The sequence below is a fragment of the Cavia porcellus genome, unplaced genomic scaffold (assembly GCF_034190915.1).
Source record: "Cavia porcellus strain 051 isolate PalLab524CR breed Dunkin Hartley unplaced genomic scaffold, mCavPor4.1 scaffold_7, whole genome shotgun sequence".
Lineage (NCBI taxonomy): Eukaryota > Metazoa > Chordata > Mammalia > Rodentia > Caviidae > Cavia > Cavia porcellus.
Genome location: NW_026947490.1, coordinates 23198049 through 23216081, shown reverse-complemented (window position 1 = coordinate 23216081; position 18033 = coordinate 23198049). Strand labels below are relative to the sequence as shown.

Here is an 18033-nt window from a genome sequence, read left to right as displayed (position 1 = left end):
AAAAGGAACCTCAGCAGCTCAGGTGCTTTCTGTGAGATTGTCCTCCCACATTATGCCCCTCCTGCCCACCAGAGGGAACCATGACACTAGAAGTCACCTGCCCAGTCTGAAAAAGTGACCAATCATTCATCTAAAGCGATGCTGATCAACCTCCTCTCAGAAATTCTTGTTTGGAGCTGAGTCACAATCCCCTGCCATGGGTCTGAGCCTGTGCTTGTCAGGAAAAGGAACTCTCCTGGTGATCAGTTTTAGTCAGCCTGCCAGAGGTTCCTTATAAAGAAAGTCCCACAGACTAACACCACAAAGATTTCGCCATCCAGCCCAGGGAGAGGGTGGAAATTTCCCTTCCCTGTGCACAGCTGGCCATGCAGACTCGAAGCCTTCCCCCACCACCACTGGAGCAGCTGCAGCTCCTGATCCCATTGCTCAGTTCCTCTCAACCAGGCCATTGCCCCCTGACCCTCTGGAGCCTCTCACACCAAGTCCCAAAACAACCACCTCCACTCATCACACCTTCAAATGGCCCTTCCAGGCGGTCCTGGCATGGGGGTAACAAATCAACCATCTGCTTTACACTATTAGCCTTCCAGCTCCACTGATCCCCTCAGCTGCAAACAGCAGGTGCCCTCATATTCAGTAAAGCCCCACAGCAGGATTGCGCTCCTGACCTTGACCTTCCAGACACAGCAGCTGCCTGGGGGTCACTGATGACAGGTCCTCCTGAGCCTCTTCAGCTCTGAATAGCGGTCAGGGATTTTCAATGGAGGGTGAGCTTGGCTAAGGGCTCGAGTTCCTGATGCTGCTGCTGACCCTGACACCTGGGTAAACACTGTCTTCCCTACTTCCCCCGCATCGGGACTTTAGCATAGCAGAGGCCATGATGCTCTAATAGAGTACCAGAAACCATCCTGGTGGCAATGAGAGCAGGGGAAAAGCCCATAAGTATGTCCACAGTTACCAAACTTACTCAAAAACCCAATGACAGTCCTGCAAAAGTTGATGAGAGGCTGTGTGAAGCCTCCCGGGCTCACTCCCCACTCAGTCCTGAGCCTCTTCAAATCAGCAGATGGTGGATTCAAGGTTTGTGTCACAGTGTGCTCTGACATTAGGGGAACATTCAAAGGATCTGATGGATTTGTTGGCATGAATGGCTGTTGGGCGCAGGCGGTCAACATACCATACCCTACCCGGGACTAAGGATCACGCCAGCTTCCGCAATGCGCTACGTCCCTCTTTAAATTAGCCAACCCGCGCGCACTTCGTGCTCACTCCGTACTCTGTGGCAACTCCTGATTGGCCACAGCTGGATATGGTAGCCGGAGCCTGCATCTCATTCCCGCCCTGCCTCCTCGTGGCAGCCTGTGATTGGTCACGGCCAAATATATAAACCAGAGCCCGCGTGAATAAACCAGCAGTTAACTGTCGCCCACAAGAGTGTCTCCTGTCTCATTGGGGGGCTGCGCCGGTCAACTGGTGGCCCGTACGGGGAGCGCTGAGACGAGCACTGAGACCCTCTCTCCCGGAGCGCTGAGACCCTCTCTCCGACAGTACGGGGAATGAACCTCTCTCTCCGACGGAACAGAGAGGTTAACAGGTAAAACCGTCAAGCACCGATATCGGGGGCTACTCGGTGGGCGGGGGCTGACAGGTTAAACTGCTCAACGTTGGTGGCGGGGGCTATGCAACAGGCAGCGGGGGCTATTGGGCAACCTTGGGCGGTTGCGTCGCAAGGGTCGAGGAACTCGTAAAGAGAGTTCCCGGTGCTGTAAAGAGGCAGGTTTTGGGGGCGCCGTAAAGGGGCGCGGGGACTAAGCTGTCCCTGTTACAAAAAAAAAAAAAAAAAAAAAAAAAAGGAAAAAGGAAACCAAAAGAAAAAAAAAATAAAAAATAAAAAGAAACTCTTGAAATTCCGGTTAACATGGGTAACACGGCTACCAGCCACTGTCAGTCGCCTTAAGCGACTTACTGAGAGAAAAGGGATTACAAATGAAACGAGAACAAATTCAAAACTTCCTCGATCAGGTCGATAAGGTAGCACCTTGGTTTGGTCCCACGGGGTCCATTACCATCCCCAGCTGGGATAAATTAGGGAGAGATCTTGTCTTTGCAGCAGAAAAGGGCCTCCTGGAGCCAGGAGTCAGACCCCTTTGGGCGGTGGTGAGAGGCTGCCTCTTGGACACCTCTTGTGACCATATAAGGGCTGGTGCCATGGCGCTTGATTACCATCAGGCAGAATCCTCCCTCGAGCAAACTCGTGAGCCCAGTGCCGCAGGCGAGGCGACCCCACCCAACCCAGAAACAGAGGACTCGTCAGATAATGAGGGGGAGGAAGAAGAAGTATACAAAATGGTGGATGCAGACACCACCGAAAGAAGGGAAGTCACACACACGCAGTCGAGAGGGCCCTACTCTGAGGCCATAAATGAGCTGCAATGCAGGATTTCTCAGAGTAAATGGGTCAATGAAACCGAGTACGGGATCCCAGGGCCACCCCGTATAAGACCTATGGCTCTACCTCCCGACCCGCATCTTGCAGGGGGCCCAAGTAGAGCCCGCCGCGATTAAGGGCGCGCCAGCTCGGAGGCCCCGGGGATTCTTCTGCACCCCTATCTGGGCAAGGGTCCTCCAGTTTACCGCCTGTGACCCCCTGGATGCATACTCCCAGGAGATATTATGGGGATTCTCCCTGGCCACCATAAACACCACAAATATGACTTTTCTAAATTGCTCCACTGCAACCTGTTATATGTTATAATGTTGGCATAACAGTACACTTTCAGCTGTTGTTATGCAGGTACTCCAGTTCATACGATTCCAGTTATGACGGACCCAGACGAGTTTCCTGTGATCCAGCTCGGGCTAACTCTCCAACTGGCTTTCATAAAAGAATGGGCAGGAACAGGGGCTCTGGCTACCATGACTACACTTGCCGCATTCAGCAGTCTACTTCTGCTCTGTCGGATTCGCAGACAAAGGAATAGGAACAAAATATCAAACAAGCATTGCTGATCATGGAATCTGGTCAAAGCCCGGCAGCATGGCTCGCCATGCTGTGACGCAGGTGTGGAGCAAAGCATCACAGGGGGTGTCGTCCTTGGCCAGGAGACACCCAGGTCCCCATGTCGGCGAGCATGTGGGTTGGGCTCATAAAACAATACTCCCACCCCCTCCAAAAGAGCACCAACGAGTAGTGAGGCATTGTCATGACTGCAGCGTGACACCTCACGAGGGGCGCCGACCTCTGGAGACCCTGCGTCAGTTATAAAGAAAGGGGGAGATGTTGGGCGCAGGCGCTCAACATACCATACCCCACCCGGGACTAAGGACCACGCCAGCTTCCGCAATGCGCTACGTCCCTCTTTAAATTAGCCAACCCATGCACACTTCGTGCTCACTCCGTACTCTGTGGCAACTCCTGATTGGCCACAGCTGGATATAATAGCCAGAGCCTGCATCCCATTCCTGCCCTGCCTCCTCGTGGCAGCCTGTGATTGGTCACGGCCAAATATATAAACCAGAGCCCGCGTAAATAAACCAGCAGTTAACTGTCGCCCACAAGAGCGTCTCCTGTCTCATTGGGGGGCTGCGCTGGTCAAATGGCTCTCACCTGTTCCAAAGATCAAAACAAAGAGGCAAAAAGACAACACCTACATAATCCAGAATGACCTTTTGACTGCAATCACAGGAAAAAGTGGCATCCGAGGGGTCCAAACAAGTCCGTAACATTACTGGAACCCAATTAACAAAGCCTCACAGGGACCTTAATCCAAAACAGGCAGTCATCCTGACACAATCACCCTAAATCAGTTCACACAATGCCAGCGACTGCCACACTGGAAAGACAAATGTCCCTCCCTCTGAGAGACCAGAAGGCTGCCACTGAGCTAAACTTGCTACCACCTGACCTCTGCTCTGACTGCTTGAGGACAATGAATAGGAGAGACCCGGTTCTGTAAGACTGGGCCCCCAGGAACCCATGGTCCAAATAAATATCAGGGAGAAACCAATGACTTTTATGGTAGATAGCAGAGCCAAATATTCCACAGCCACAAACCTGTCACCCCCTTGACTTCTCAAGAAATCTAAGTAATGGAGACCACTGGCATTCCCACTCGGAAGAAGTCTTGCCAAAGCAGATCCTGAGTTTGGAGAGTCAAAACCTGAATTTTTATACAAGCCTGAACACCCTGTCCCTTTGCTGTGAATATTGGAGACTTTAGACTCTGTACCCAAAGCATGGCCTCCCTATTTCCACGAACCTGCAGCCACTGGCTTCCTGACTAAGGAGGCAGACAGACTGACTCCTGGACAAAAGCTGAGCATTCAGGTGCCACATGAGTTCCTTGAGCTTCTCAACAGTCAGGGACATCGGTGGCTTTCAAACAGCTGCATCACCCAGTACCAAGGACTCCTTGTCTGAACTTCCAGACTCACCTTCCAGCCAGTAAAGGCTCTAAATCCAGCCACTTGTTTGCTCCCAGAGCTCAAACAACGTGACCACTATTACCCGCACTGACAGATGAGCTCTCTGCTAGCCGGCTTGGCCTTCAGATGGAGCCATTAGCAGACACTGAGTGTACATGGTTAATGATGGAAGCAGTTCTGTTAGAAATGGGCAGTGGAGGGCCGGCTTTGCTGTGTTACACTCAAGAGGTGCTCCTGCGCAGACCTCGTCCCTGAAAGTGGTCAGCTCCCTGGACCCAACACTGGCCACTCATAGATGCCCTGATTTGGGCAAAAGACCAAAAGGTAAATATTTACACAGATGCCTGCTATGCCTCCCCTCGATTCCATGTCCACAGGATGTTATATGAGGAGACTGAACTCCTGATTGCTGAAGGAAAACAAATCCAGAACCAGATAGCAGAGCCAAATATTCCACAGCCAGGCATGGGGGTAACAAATCAACCATCTGCTTTACATCAGCAGGGTGGCACAGCCCTGTAAGGACAGCCCTCGGGAGAGTGAGGCAGGAGGATCCTTGTGAGTTCCAGACCAGCCTACGTTATAAACTGAGTTCAAGGCCAGCAAGAACTGCATAGCTGATACTCTCAAAGAGAAAGAACACAGAAAGAAAAAGAAAGAAAGAAAGAAAGAAAGAAAGAAAGAAAGAAAGAAAGAAAGAAAGAAAGAAAGATCAAATGCAGCAATTTTTGTCTGAAATTTGGAAGCCTAACAAGGTTGACATCACTCATCACGGAGGACACCAGAAAGTAAAAGACGCTGTCACCCTTGGCGATCATACAGCAGCTGAGGCCGCTAAACTGGCTGCCGAGGCCTCAACCTGGACAGGCAATGATTTGGCCCCAAATTTAGAAGCTTCGCATGAGACGCCACCAAAAACGGTTCTGAGCTGACAGAAAGGTCCTCTCCATTTTACTAAAGAAGAAATAAAATGGGCAAAGCAGGAAGAAGATGATGTAGACCCAAATAGCATCTGGGCCTCACCCGAGGATTCAGTGATCACTCCGCAGAGCCAGCCTACATTGGGGTTAAGCATCCCAGTGATATCACCCATACAGGAAAGACTGCTGTGGTCTACATTGTGGGTCCATTGTATTGTATTCCAAAATTGACATCGATCTGTGCAGCCATTAGCAAGAGATGTCAAATCTGTGCAAGGACCGAGGACTCAACAGACATGGCACCTTCCCCCTTTGAAGATCTCCAAGTGGCCTTTACTGAAATTAAACTGAGCCAGTACCACAAGTATTTGTTGGTCCTTGTGTGTACTTATCCTGTCTAGCAAGAGGCATTTCCAACAAGGACCAAAAAGGCTTCTGACAAATGCAGAGTTTTACTAAGAGAAATTAATCACAGATGGGGGCTACTTCTGACTATAGGCAGTGACAATGGACCATCATGAGTAGCAGAAATGACTGAAAACCTCATGAAGGAACTAAAAATTCAATGGATTTGTCACCCTGTCTACAGGCCCCAAAGCTCTGGCAAAGAAGAGCAAATGAATGGAATCTAAATTCAGCACCGACAAAGTTCTACCCAGAAACTCAGAGGAAAATCAGGAACTTTGCCAGGACACACAGGATACACCCCTTTCAATGTGCTGTTTAGGGGGCCCCCACAAGTACTTAGAGGCTTCTAAGCCTTTGGGAAATATCACCTTGTGGGATCAACTTATTCAGTTAGGAAAATTGTTTCCACGATGAATAAAAATATAGGGGAGTGATGACCTATGCCCACGGATGCACCTGCACAGACACGATCCAGGAGATAGAGTCTGGGCTAAAGACTCTATCTTAAAGGGTTCCCCTGTTCCCAATTTGGAAATCCCTCTATTTAGCTATTTGGGCCACTCCCTCCACAGGAGAAATCGCAGAGACCCAGGCCTGGATTCATTACTCCAGGATCAACATGCTCCCCTGATGAGTGTTGGAAAGCCTTCTCTGAGGAATCCAATTCTCTGAAGACTACCTTGAAGAGACAGCGCATTCAGAGCGTTCTCCTGTCATTCCAGAGGCTGGCAGGTCCGCACACAGCTCAAGATTCATGGACACTGTGCCCTGGAGTAGCTGTGCTGACTGACCCGAACTCTCGTACCCAGTTTGCTCTTTTGCCTATTGGGTCTCCTTCTCTTTTGTTTATATGGTGCTTGCCTCAAGACTGTGGGCTGTACCCCTACAGGACTGGAAAATCCTCCATAACATCACCTTCACACATCTCTACATTGGTGTAACTAATTGGGTACGTTTATCTGTTTTTTGAAGTTATCATTTCAATGTACTGTTACTCTACCTGGTCCTTGGTCCTTTATCCCCTGTTGACCTCAGAGTTTGTTGTGGAGGACCACTTGGACTCCTCTCCTTGAATACACAGTAATTCTCTGCATTTTGGCTACTCCTGCTCCTGTCTCCATGTCCTGATATGTGCAGGGCTGGCTGAGCCATTTCCTTTTCCCATCAATCAGCTCTCAGGGCCAGCTGAGGTGCTGATGGGAAACCTTTGATGCCAGGAGACGGCTGCTCTTTCCCTGTCCCATGGCTCCCATCAAACCATGGTTGAGCCTGGCAGGATATAGAGCAACCACTCCAGGACCCTCAGCTGTTCCAGCCTGGAGAGAAGAGGCAATGATTTATTTCCCAGAGCAGAAGAGTTTGCACAGCAGAGATGAAGCCCCAGCCCCCCAAATGCTGCCTCAAGTGTGTGACACAGGTCGCTCTTACCGCGCAGTGCAGAGGGGCTTTCAGGCCTCCTGCATAGCTCAGCTCCCAGCTCTCACGCATTTCCTGCTGTTCTCTCAGTCACTCACCCAGACGCCCCTGCCTTTTGCAAGAACTAATAGCATCTGTGTTAGGCTGTCGGTCGGGGCCTGTGTTCTAATAAACCTTCACTGGCACCAGACTCTGGACTCCTGAGCTCCTCAGTATAATATTGTGTTAATGTCTTCTTTCCACCAGGGTTTGCACTGGAAGTGATGGATTGGAGTTAACTCATTTGAATTCCAATAACGTTTCCATGGGATTACAAAAAGTAATGCCTCCTTCTTTGAAATGGAATGTTCTTTGAATGTTATCATTCTCGGGGTCACAACTTCAAATCACTGAAAATCTCAGAAACAGCCTACTGTTTTTCTCTGTTTTACAAACATAATTCTTAGATTGCTTATTGATAGCTATTTCCTCAGCTTGGTAGCAAAGCAAGAGCAAAGAAAGACAAAAGGAAAAAGGGCACAGAGGGCTGCAGTAGAGTGCAAGATCTGCTGCACAAGACACAGAAGCCCTGAGCTTTTATTCAGTTTGACCAGGGTACAATTTAAGGGGAGGGGCAGGACAGCGGCCGCGGTTTTGAGCCACTCCCTTCATTTCCTCCCTTATTATATTTTTTAGGAGTGTGGCAGGCCCTGTGAGGACAGCGCCTGTCTTGGGCCAAGGACTCTTCATATGAACCCAATCGAGCCTTACCCGTCATGGGCCTGCAGGACAGCAGTTGGTCCTGTGCCTGTTTTAGGTGGCCGATGGCGGAACATATATGTCCTAGTTGCCCGTCTCTGGCTGTCTGTCCAGTGCCTCAGGGCAGCTGGCCGTCATCATCATATGGGCCATTTTTGGGGATCATTTCCCGATAAGTTTGTTGATCTGCCATCTCCATTTGATGATAGTGTACCTGAATGGGCTTTGCCATAAATTTGTCTAGCCTATTGTTAACGAGCATCATGATCCTCTGGAAAATGCAAGGACCTACAGTTAGGAGTAGCAATAAGGAGCAAGGGGTCCCAAGAGGGGGGCAATATAGGGGAACAAGCCTCCCCACATAGATGAAAAAGGGGGTTCTTGCGGATAGTTTTGTTTTTCTCTATTTTTGATGCGTTTTCTCAACTTTGCCATGGAGTCTTTGACGACGCCCAAATGATCAGTGTAGAAACAGCACTCTTCTTTGAGGGCAGTGCATAGTCCTCCGTCCTTTAAAAATAAAAGATCTAATCCCCATCTGTTTTGTAAAACCACTTCAGACAAGGAGGTTAAGGACTCTTGTAAAGCTGTTATAGAAGCCTCTATTTCTTTTAAGTCTTGATTTACTCCAGCCTGTAACTAATGAAAGTGTTGTTGTCCTGTGACCAGTGCTGCAGTTCCTGTCCCCACACCTGCTGTAATGCCAACCCCCAAAAGTATAGCTAAGGTTAATGATGCTGGTTCCCGCTTAAACCTATATAGCCTGTCTGGGAGGTCTGAAAAGGATAATAATCTGGGTGATATACAATGCGGGGGAAAACATTTACAAGGATACAATAATCAGCAGAAGCATTAAAGACATCGGCCACCACACAGGGAGTGAGACCAGTATTACAGGCCCAAAGTGTCCCATGGGGTGGAATGAGATATTTATCTCTTTCAAAATTTTTATGGAATTTGGCACATAGGGACCTGTATACAGGGGGCCAATTTTTGGGTTCACCAAGGCAGGTTCCTGTTCTGGAGACATTAGGAAGGGTTATTTTATAAGATTGGCCCCATGGACATTGGCTTGAATCATAGGAAGTTTGAAAGGACGCATTGCATGCTCTCCCTTTATAGTATGGAGGTGAGGCACTTAGACATAACTAACAAAACTGAGTTAGGTTGGGCTGTGTATGGTTTAAGGCAATGTATGCCCCTTCAATCAAGTTAAAGAGATTAGAATGTGGGTGTGGAGGGGTTGTAGTGGATGAAAGGGCAGGGGAGGCATTAAGACGCATACAGAATAGAAAATGAGGCACAATGGTTAAAACTAGGTTACAACATTCCCCTCTGATGTTGTGACTGAGGTCAAATCTTTGACCTAATTTTTAAGGATTTTGAGTTAGGGGCTCGTAGGCGTGCTGGCGTAACATCATCAACTTTATGCCTTGCATTTGTTGTCTGACATATGTAGTTATTTTATTGAGTATACAAGGACCTACTGTGACCAGGAGCAGTGGTCCAAGCAAGGGCAGGAGATAGGGCAGAATTTCATTTTATACACTCCATAAAGGGTTTTTAAATAGCTCTCTCCTTTTAACTAGGTCTTCCTGTAGTCTCTTGATTTTATCTCGGACAATGCCAGACTTATTTATATAAAAGCAGCATCTTTCCTGCCATGCCGCACAGATCCCTCCTTGTTCTGCCGTTAGGAAGTCTAGTGCCCTTCTGTTTTGGAGAACTACTTCAGCCAAGGAGTCTATTTGGTCTTGAATGACTTGAATGGTACTAGATAATGCCTGCACATCACTAACAATCTGTTTGGAAAGTTGGACAGAAACCCCTACTCCTGTTGCCCCCATACCTAAGGCTCTTGATATTTTTAGGCCTACCAATAAAGGGATAAATTGAATTGCCCTCTTTGAGCAGTCTGTAATGTAATCTAAACTAGGAATGGGGGCAGGCTCATCTCCGGGTTGGATCTCCATATCAGGCAACAGGACAGCTGTTACACATATCTCTGTCCAGTTAGTTGGGAGGAGAGTATAGGCTATATTTCCTCCACACATAAATACTTGTCCTTCAGCAGGATAAAGGGAGGTAGTCCAGTTAACTGTGGAACTACAATTAGTAAATGCAACGAACCCCATGTCAATGTTGGAGGTATCGTTATGAAAACCTCCTTGGAGACAGAGAGAGTCCTTGAAGCCTACTGGTTGTACTCTAAAGGGGGGGACCAGCACTACAATTTAAGTAATCTTGTTCCTCTAGCGTAGTCAGAGAAACATTGGTGGGATCGCAAGGGGCATGGGGGAGCCCTGTGCCATGCATAACCAGCAATTCTTCAGCCAAAGTTAGGTTGGCAGCATTTAAGGCTTTATAAGTGGCCTCTAGAATATCAGAACTTTGAGCATCTAGATCAACTCCCCATGATGTAGGCAGCATCAAGGGGTGGTAATGTATCTGGGGAGCATTTTTTTATCTTAGTCCAGGCCGAGGTTAAGAGACCTTGCTCCTGCTAGATGGCTCCATGTACATGTACAGTAGCAAAAGCATATCTACTGTCAGCAAAAATGTTTACCCTCTTTCCCGTGGCTAGTTTTAGCCTCTCAGTCAAAGCAATGAGCTCTGCCTTTTGGGCAGAGGTGCCAGGCTCTAACCGCTTAACCCAGAGTACCTCCTTTTTGGTGGTCACCTGCTGCCCTGGCCACTCGTTTGCCATTCTGAATGATGCCGCTTCCATTGATGAAATAGTTGTTGGCATTTCCCAAAGGCTGGTCGGTAAGATCAGCCCGTAGGTTCTGCTGCAGTTCGAGGATGTCAGCACACTCATGGAGAGGTGTCCTTTGTTCCTCCAGGTGGTCATCAGGCATAAGGTGGCTGAGTTTAAAGCTGAAGAAGTCTTGAATATCACTGACTCTGGGTCTAGAAGCAGGGCCTGACAGTGTAGAACTCTGGCGTTTGAGAGCCACTTTTTGGGAGGGGTTTTGATAAGAGTCTCTAAACTGTGGGAGGTCACCACAGAAATCCTCTGTCCAAAAGTGAGGGTTTTTTTTTATTTTTTTGCTTCTTTAAGTAACATTGCCACAGCAGCTAGGATTCTCAGGCAGGGGGCCATCCTCCTGACCCTGGATCAAGTCTTTTGGAGAGGTAGGCTATAGGCCTCTTTTAAGGGCCAATGTCCTGTGTTAGGACTCCTTTGGCAATGCCCTTGAGTTTATCTATGAACAAGGTGAATGACTTGGTAACATCAGGGATTCCCAGGGTTGGGGCCTCTGTCAAGGCCCACTTGAGCTGCTGGAAGGCCCGTTCACATCTATCAGTCCAGTTCAATGAGTTTTGAGTTTCTCCCTTACAGGAGTCATATAGAGGCGAGCTTTTCAGTAAAATTTAGCCTACAGTATCCAATTGTCCCCAGAAACTCTTGTCTGTTTTTTAAAAAAATTTTTTCTCATAGAGCAATTTTAACACCTTGGTTATCTTTTTGTTGGTAGCTTCTTGTAAATTCTCTCAGTTCTCAAAGACCTTTTGTGCTATCTCTATTAACTGGCTGAGGGGCATTTTTCCAAATCTGTTGAACCTTTGCAATTTTTATCTAACATGTGGGGCCGACTGAGTTGCAAAGAGAACAACTGGTGATACTGGGGAAACCTCCTTACCTCTGGATGTCCAATCGGGGTGGGACAAAAGGAGAACATGGTTTTGGCATTCCAGATCAGAGAGCCGGCTTCATCTGGATGGCACACTGCTTTTTGTCCCAGGGTGTCATGTGGCAGGCCATCATTTTACTGAAATTATATTCTTAACAAAAAAGGGCTTTTTCATAGGTAACAAAATTGTGCTGCATAATCTCCTAGATGTTCACAGCACGTGCAAGAACTTGTATCTTATCTCTAGTATTACCTATAATCTCATTTTAATGGAAACATTTTGCAGCAAAGGTTTACCAATCTTATAAATAAATCTATCAAAACTGATCTAATACTGTCAAATTCTGAACACATTTACTTCTTGTCAAACCTGTTATTTGCAGTACTATAAACCAAGACAAATAAAATGTACATCCTCTTGAGCTTTCTATAACTTACAATATATTCTCAAGTTGAGCTTTTACCTTCTTCCACATTCTGGCACAGCCAGACATTTTTACTTGAAAACAAAACCACTTTCTTTTTCCCTCTCTCTCTTTTTTTTTTACTATTACCAGTCAATTACCTTTCCTCTCACTTCTCAGACAACATTAAAACTCTCAACAAAACCCTTGAAGTCACCTTTTAGTAGTCTAAAACATATTTAATTATTTTATGTCTTTTTACCACATAAAAATGCTGTATTTTAAAAAAAACTGTAACCTTTTAATTGGCTCAAATATAGTATGACCTGGTTTTTACCTGATAAAGTTGATATGATTCTTATAAACCATAAATATACATAAATATATGTGCACATATGTTTACATTTTAACCAGAAAGAAAAATACTCTTTTTTTTAAAAGGCATGCCAAGGTTGCAAGAAATCAATTGAGGACTAAAGCATTAAACAAGGCGCCACAACATTAAAGACACAAACAAAGGTTGCTTCATGCACAGTTTGATGAGCTAAAGGAAATAATTTTCTATTATGAACCTTGAGTTTAATAAGCCATATGGATCCTGCAACAGAAATGGGCAGCAACCCCCTAAGTTAGTAACAAATTCAAACAGGCAGACAATTCTGAAGTACAAAAACACTGAACATAAATATTTAAATCTCTTTGTCTGTTTTGGGCTCATAGAAGGGGTTCCTAGGAGAGAATGTTTTGTTAGATTTGGGGTAACCAAAAGGAGAACAATTAGGACAAATGGACACAGAAACAGACATACAAGACAAGACAAGCTGCAGCAAAATGGCCTTTGCTCAAAAATTGGTTAAATTTTGGGATCTTGAGGAATTAACAAATTAACCAACAGAGCAGTTCCCCACCCGGGGCAGAGTCAGAAATGGACGAAGTTTGTCCTTTCAGGACAAACTATCCAAAAACCAATTGACTCTGTCCTCGAGAGGTCCCCGCTTCCCAAATTGAGGGCATTCCCTCCCCAAGAGTACAAACGAACTGTGGCCCAGACAAACCCTCCAGAGTACTTACTTTTAAATGTTCAGAAATGAGTCTGGGGTCTTGCTCCCATCCCAGGCAAGCCCCCAAATGTGATAGCTCAGACCCAAGAATAAAACCCAAGGAAGCAAGAATTTAAAATTTGGGGAGCAAAGGCTTTATTTTACGCCAGGCCTGGCATCACAGTCTCCAGGAGCCAATTTGGAGACTGCATGCCTTACAGCTAGAAAGGTTGGGTTTTAAAGCCGAAAACTACAGGAATGTTGTAATCCCTGACACAGTTAGATAGCATCTGGGCCTTATAGAACTTCCTGTAATTTCCTTGAAGTTAAGCATTACTTAAAGAACAGCACATTTTATTACAGATAGTCGGATGAGGGGTAGGGGAGGGGTTATAGGAAACTGATACCTAAGGCTTTTACAGCTTTCTCAGGAAATTGAAACTTAACCTAGATAGATAGGAAGGGGAAAGGGGAAGGAGTGTAACTGCACCAAGCTCCAGGGAGCGCTGGGAGCCATTTTGAATGGCGGCACCATTTTGAGTATTCCCATGTGCTCCAGAAAGGGGAAATGGTGGCAAGTCGCCATTTTGAGTGTCTCTGGAGGGGGAGAAGTCGCCATCGTGAGAAGACTCCAGAATATCAGGAACCACAGAGCCAGGAGAGCTGGGTGCTTTAGACAGGTCTGGTGGTTGTGGGGTACAATTGCGGGAGGCAGATAATGCAGCCTCACCCTGAGCAAGCATCTCTGCAATCTGAGGATCTGCGTGACATTGTGTCAGCAGCTCAGAGATTAAAGTCCAATATGCAAAAGAAGTTACTGGAACTCTTTCCAGACCAAAAACCCTATAATAGTCTTTGAGAGCATCTCCTACTCTTTTCCATTTTTTAGAATCAATGGGGCCTTCTAAAGGGAACCATGGACACACACAATGTACAAACTGAAAGTACTGTAGTAAATCTTTAGTTTTAACCTTAATCCCTCTAACCTTGAGTGCCTCCCTGAGGCCATTCACTAACAATTCATGCTCATTAAGTACTTGCCCCAAGCCAGTAGAGAAATTAGATCCGTTCACCTACTGTGATTCAGGCGAAACATAAGGTGGCCGTCCGCACAGATCACAGAGACGAAGTCCCAAAACAATCACGCTGGCCAGCGGTTTACTCCCGTGAACGGTCCCGCATTGAAATCTCTCGTGTCAGGTCGAGCGCCACATTGGGGGCCACTTGATCCGGCCCGCAGATCAGTCTGTGGGCCTCGCCTGGAGAGAGTACGGGGATGGGGGGCTGGGCAAGAGGAAAGAGAGACGAGGACAAGTTGACCAATTCCAATCAAGTCTCGTTTATTCAGGAAGTGTACATGGCTGATATAAAGTCCAAGGGAACGTGGCTTTATAAGATGGTTCAGCTTGGATCCCCTCATATGAAGTGGACCTATCAGACTAGCAGGAAATCACGTGTAGGCAACTAGGTAAGCGGAAGCGGAAGTGCTGTGAGCAGGTGAAAATTATGGGAGATGTAGGCTGATGTGAAAGGGTCCTTACAAGGTGCATGTTGTAGGCAGAGGAGGATCATGGGAAATGTAGGCAGACACACAAAAATGCCCTCAGATGGGAGGGGCAGGACAGCAGCCGCTGTTTTGAGCCACTCCCTACAGGAGTGAGGCACATGGAAAGGTCACCAGCACCCCAGCTTCTGTGTCTGCTGTCCCAAGAGCTCGCTGATGCTGGATGAGTCAGCCACCTGCTGTCTTAAGGGCCCTGAGTGACTGTGAGCCTGTGTGACATCAGTGTGGTTTCAGGAGCTGTTCAGAGACAGTTTAGAGACAGCTCTCAATCATCCGGGTGGTTTGAATGGGTGAGTTACGTTGACCACAGTAGTTGTCACCTTAGCTCTCACAGAAGGAATGTCCCAAATACAGGTTTGTATTATAAGTTTAAGGTTTGAAGTATCTAGTTCTATATGTGAATAATTTATCCATTTTCTCATGAGCTTTTAGGGAAGTAACTTTGGCTCATTGTCTGTGTCCCATAATACGGAGAGTGTGTGACTGAGAGATGTTGAAAAGTACTTTGTACCACTCTGCTGGAAAGGAATACAACCGCTATCAGTGACATTGGTGACTGTGTACCATGGAAACTCTTACTGAAAGTCCCATGTGTGGGTAACAGGTGCCACACAGTGGAATCCCCAGGGGTACAGTCCCTCCCATAGTCCCCTCAGGGACTGGGCCGTGGCAGTTAGGTGTTGTCTGTGTATGAGCTGTCATTAGAGGAAAGAGGTGGTGCTTAATTTTCCCTTGTGGTGTCCAAGGCAGGTGAGGCAGGAAGGTGAGCCCAGTAAACCATGTTGCTTATTGAAGTGTGTATGTCAGCATACTCAGATGACATGCAGCCCTTTGACATTTGTAATGTTGGAGTTGCAGGTGACTTACGTGATCTTTGCAAGAAACAGGTTTCAGAAGTGCAGGGAATCCTTGTGCTGTGCAGTATCTGTGCAGCTGAATGTGGAGCTTTTTTCCTGCATTGCTGTGAAACCTTCTGAACCATAGTTTTAACAATTAAAATCTTATTAAGTTAAGTTAGATTATTGGTCCATATTCTCCATTTTTTGTTTTACAGACTGGGTTGGAGGAGCTCAGTGGCTCACTGTGTAGTGGGTTACCAGGGGGTGAGGGTGTCAGAGTTGGAGGAAAGTTTGTAAGGCAATCGGCATTGCTGTCCATTATGGTGCTGGGGAACCATGAAAGAGCATCTCCTCATGTTTACTATGATTCAGGGCCAACAAATCACTTGTAGAGTCTCCATAGCACAGGCAGAGTCAACATCAACACAGAGAGGCCGAGTCAGGTAACTGTTGTTTTTCATCAGCAATGACTGTATTAGAAGCTGAACTCCTAGATGCTTATTTGTTTGTTTGTTTATTGAGACAGGGTCTCAAACTAACTTAAGTATCCTAGCCTGTCTGTGAAATCACAGTCAGTCTCCTGTCTCAGCCTCTCAATTTCTGAGACTGAGGCATTCTCCCCCACACCTGGCTTCTGTAGAATGTTAACATAATAGTTATCAATTTTAATAGAAAAAACCTGAGATCAAGGACAACATATAGTGTTGAACACAGCCTACAAAATGTAGATTATGTCAAGTATTAATTTGCAACCTTTAATTGTATGCACCATATTTGTAGTTATATGTAAAAATCTAAAGCAAACCAGAAAACTGTGTACAGTAGTTTGACCTCAGTGTGGTTATTTTACCTTCAGGGTGAAAAGATTTTGAAGGGTTGGAGAGGAAAACTGGAGGCATAGAAGAGGAAGAAGAAGAGGAGGAGAAGGAGGAGAAGGGAAAGGAGAAGGAGAGCTTGGAGGGCAGACTGGAGGACAAAGAAGACGCTGCAAACTGAGAAACTGGTGAAGAGACCGGGAGGGAACAGGGAAGGAAGAAATAAGCACCGAGAGGCTGAGGCAGGAGGACTGCTGACACTCTGAGGCCAGACTGTGCTACACACTGAGCTCAAGACTGAGTGGAACTACACGGTGAGGCCCTGTCTCAAAAAAGAAAAAATAGAAGTAAGAAGTAAAAACAAGAACAGAGCACAACAACACTGACACATCTAGAGAGGATGTTCACACTCACAGCACAACAATAAACTGTTCAAAATGATGCCCAGTGACGAGGTTCACACCTGTACTCTCAGTGCTCAGGAGGCTGATACAGGAGGATTGCCGGGAGGTGAGAACAGCCTGGGTTCCACAGTGAATTCAAATGCATCCTGAACTACCTAGAGAGACCCTGTCTTAAATAGCAAAATAGAAGACAAGCACTGAACAAAAATCACAAGAAAAAAAGAAGAAAACATAGGAAAGAATCTCTAATGCAGGTCTCTGCTGCTATTGGTCGACAGAGTGGACAACAGAGTCCAGTTCCGTGCTGATTAATCCCAGCAAGCCCGCAGTAGGTTTACAGTGGGGAGATGGGTACTCCCAGCCTGCCTGCACCTCAGCTCTACTGAAGTGGAGGCTGGTTTGTGGCTGTGAGGCTGTAACTGGATTTGATTGGGCTGCAGCACTCCCTGTGCCTCCTGCAGCTGGCCTGAACTGGGCTCCTTGACCTCCTGCTGAGCTGAACTGGGTTCCACCTCAGCTGACCCTGGATGCAGCCAACTCACAGCTGCTCTGAGCTCCAAGCTCACTTGTCCTCTCTCCAGGGTGGCTGCCAGCCAATCCTCCTCCCTGGGGAACGTCTGACCCTGAATAACTCCGCAGCCACTGCAGGGTCCTGCACTCACCGCTCTGATCCACTGTGCATTTCCTGTGGAGCCCTCTGGGGTCAGCAGTGGTCACCAGGGGTCTGCAGGTTTGAGCCGCCCCTCCCAGGACTGAGTCAGGGCTCAGGGAGGAAGCGCGCTCTGCCACCTCTTCGTCTTCACTGGGGTCTCCCTCTTCACTCTCCCTGTGAGCCTCAGTTCTCCCTGCAGAGCCTTGCTGGGTCCTGGTGGCCCATGTCCCTGCTTCTTCTCTTGCTCACATTGCAGCTTTGCAGCATCTGACACCGCACCTAGGAGAGGCTCTTTCTCTGCTGCTCACCTCTCTGCCATCTTCCTGGGAATCTCCTTTAATTATTAAACTCTCCTGGGTTCTGATTCTCCTAGATGACGACATGAAAATATTTTGATCATTCGTTATTTTTTCAATTTTCCTTCACTTATTTATTTTTCAGAGACAGGGCCTTACTATGCACTTACGCCAAGCTTAGACCTCACTGTTCAGCTCAGGTTAGCCTTGAACTCATTGCAATTCTCCTGCCTCAACTTTTTAAGTGCTGGGTTTACTCACGTGTCCCAGCACAGAAACCTAGGTTGCTCCCTTTAAAAATAGTTTGTCAAATGAACATTATTGGTTTTTGGCTGGCTTGTCTCTCTTTCATGGGTTGAATTCCTGGTCCCAATTCTTTCTTATTTTTAAATTTAGTTTTAGGGGATGGACATAGACAACCCAACTATACCATCAGCCTTATTAAATTTCATTTGAAGGCCAGGGATTTTAGCTCAG

The 18033-nt window shown here is 46.9% G+C and overlaps 1 long non-coding RNA gene across 1 annotated transcript in view; it reads right to left on the bottom strand.

The window, feature by feature from the left end:
• LOC134476864 (uncharacterized) overlaps nucleotides 1–14434 on the bottom strand; it is a 31979-nt gene extending 17545 nt beyond the window's left edge. The window contains exon 1 of the long non-coding RNA XR_010048650.1: nucleotides 14064–14434. This is a non-coding gene — a long non-coding RNA (uncharacterized LOC134476864). The remainder of the gene's footprint in view (nucleotides 1–14063) is intronic.
• Between the last annotated feature and the right edge of the window lie 3599 nt (nucleotides 14435–18033).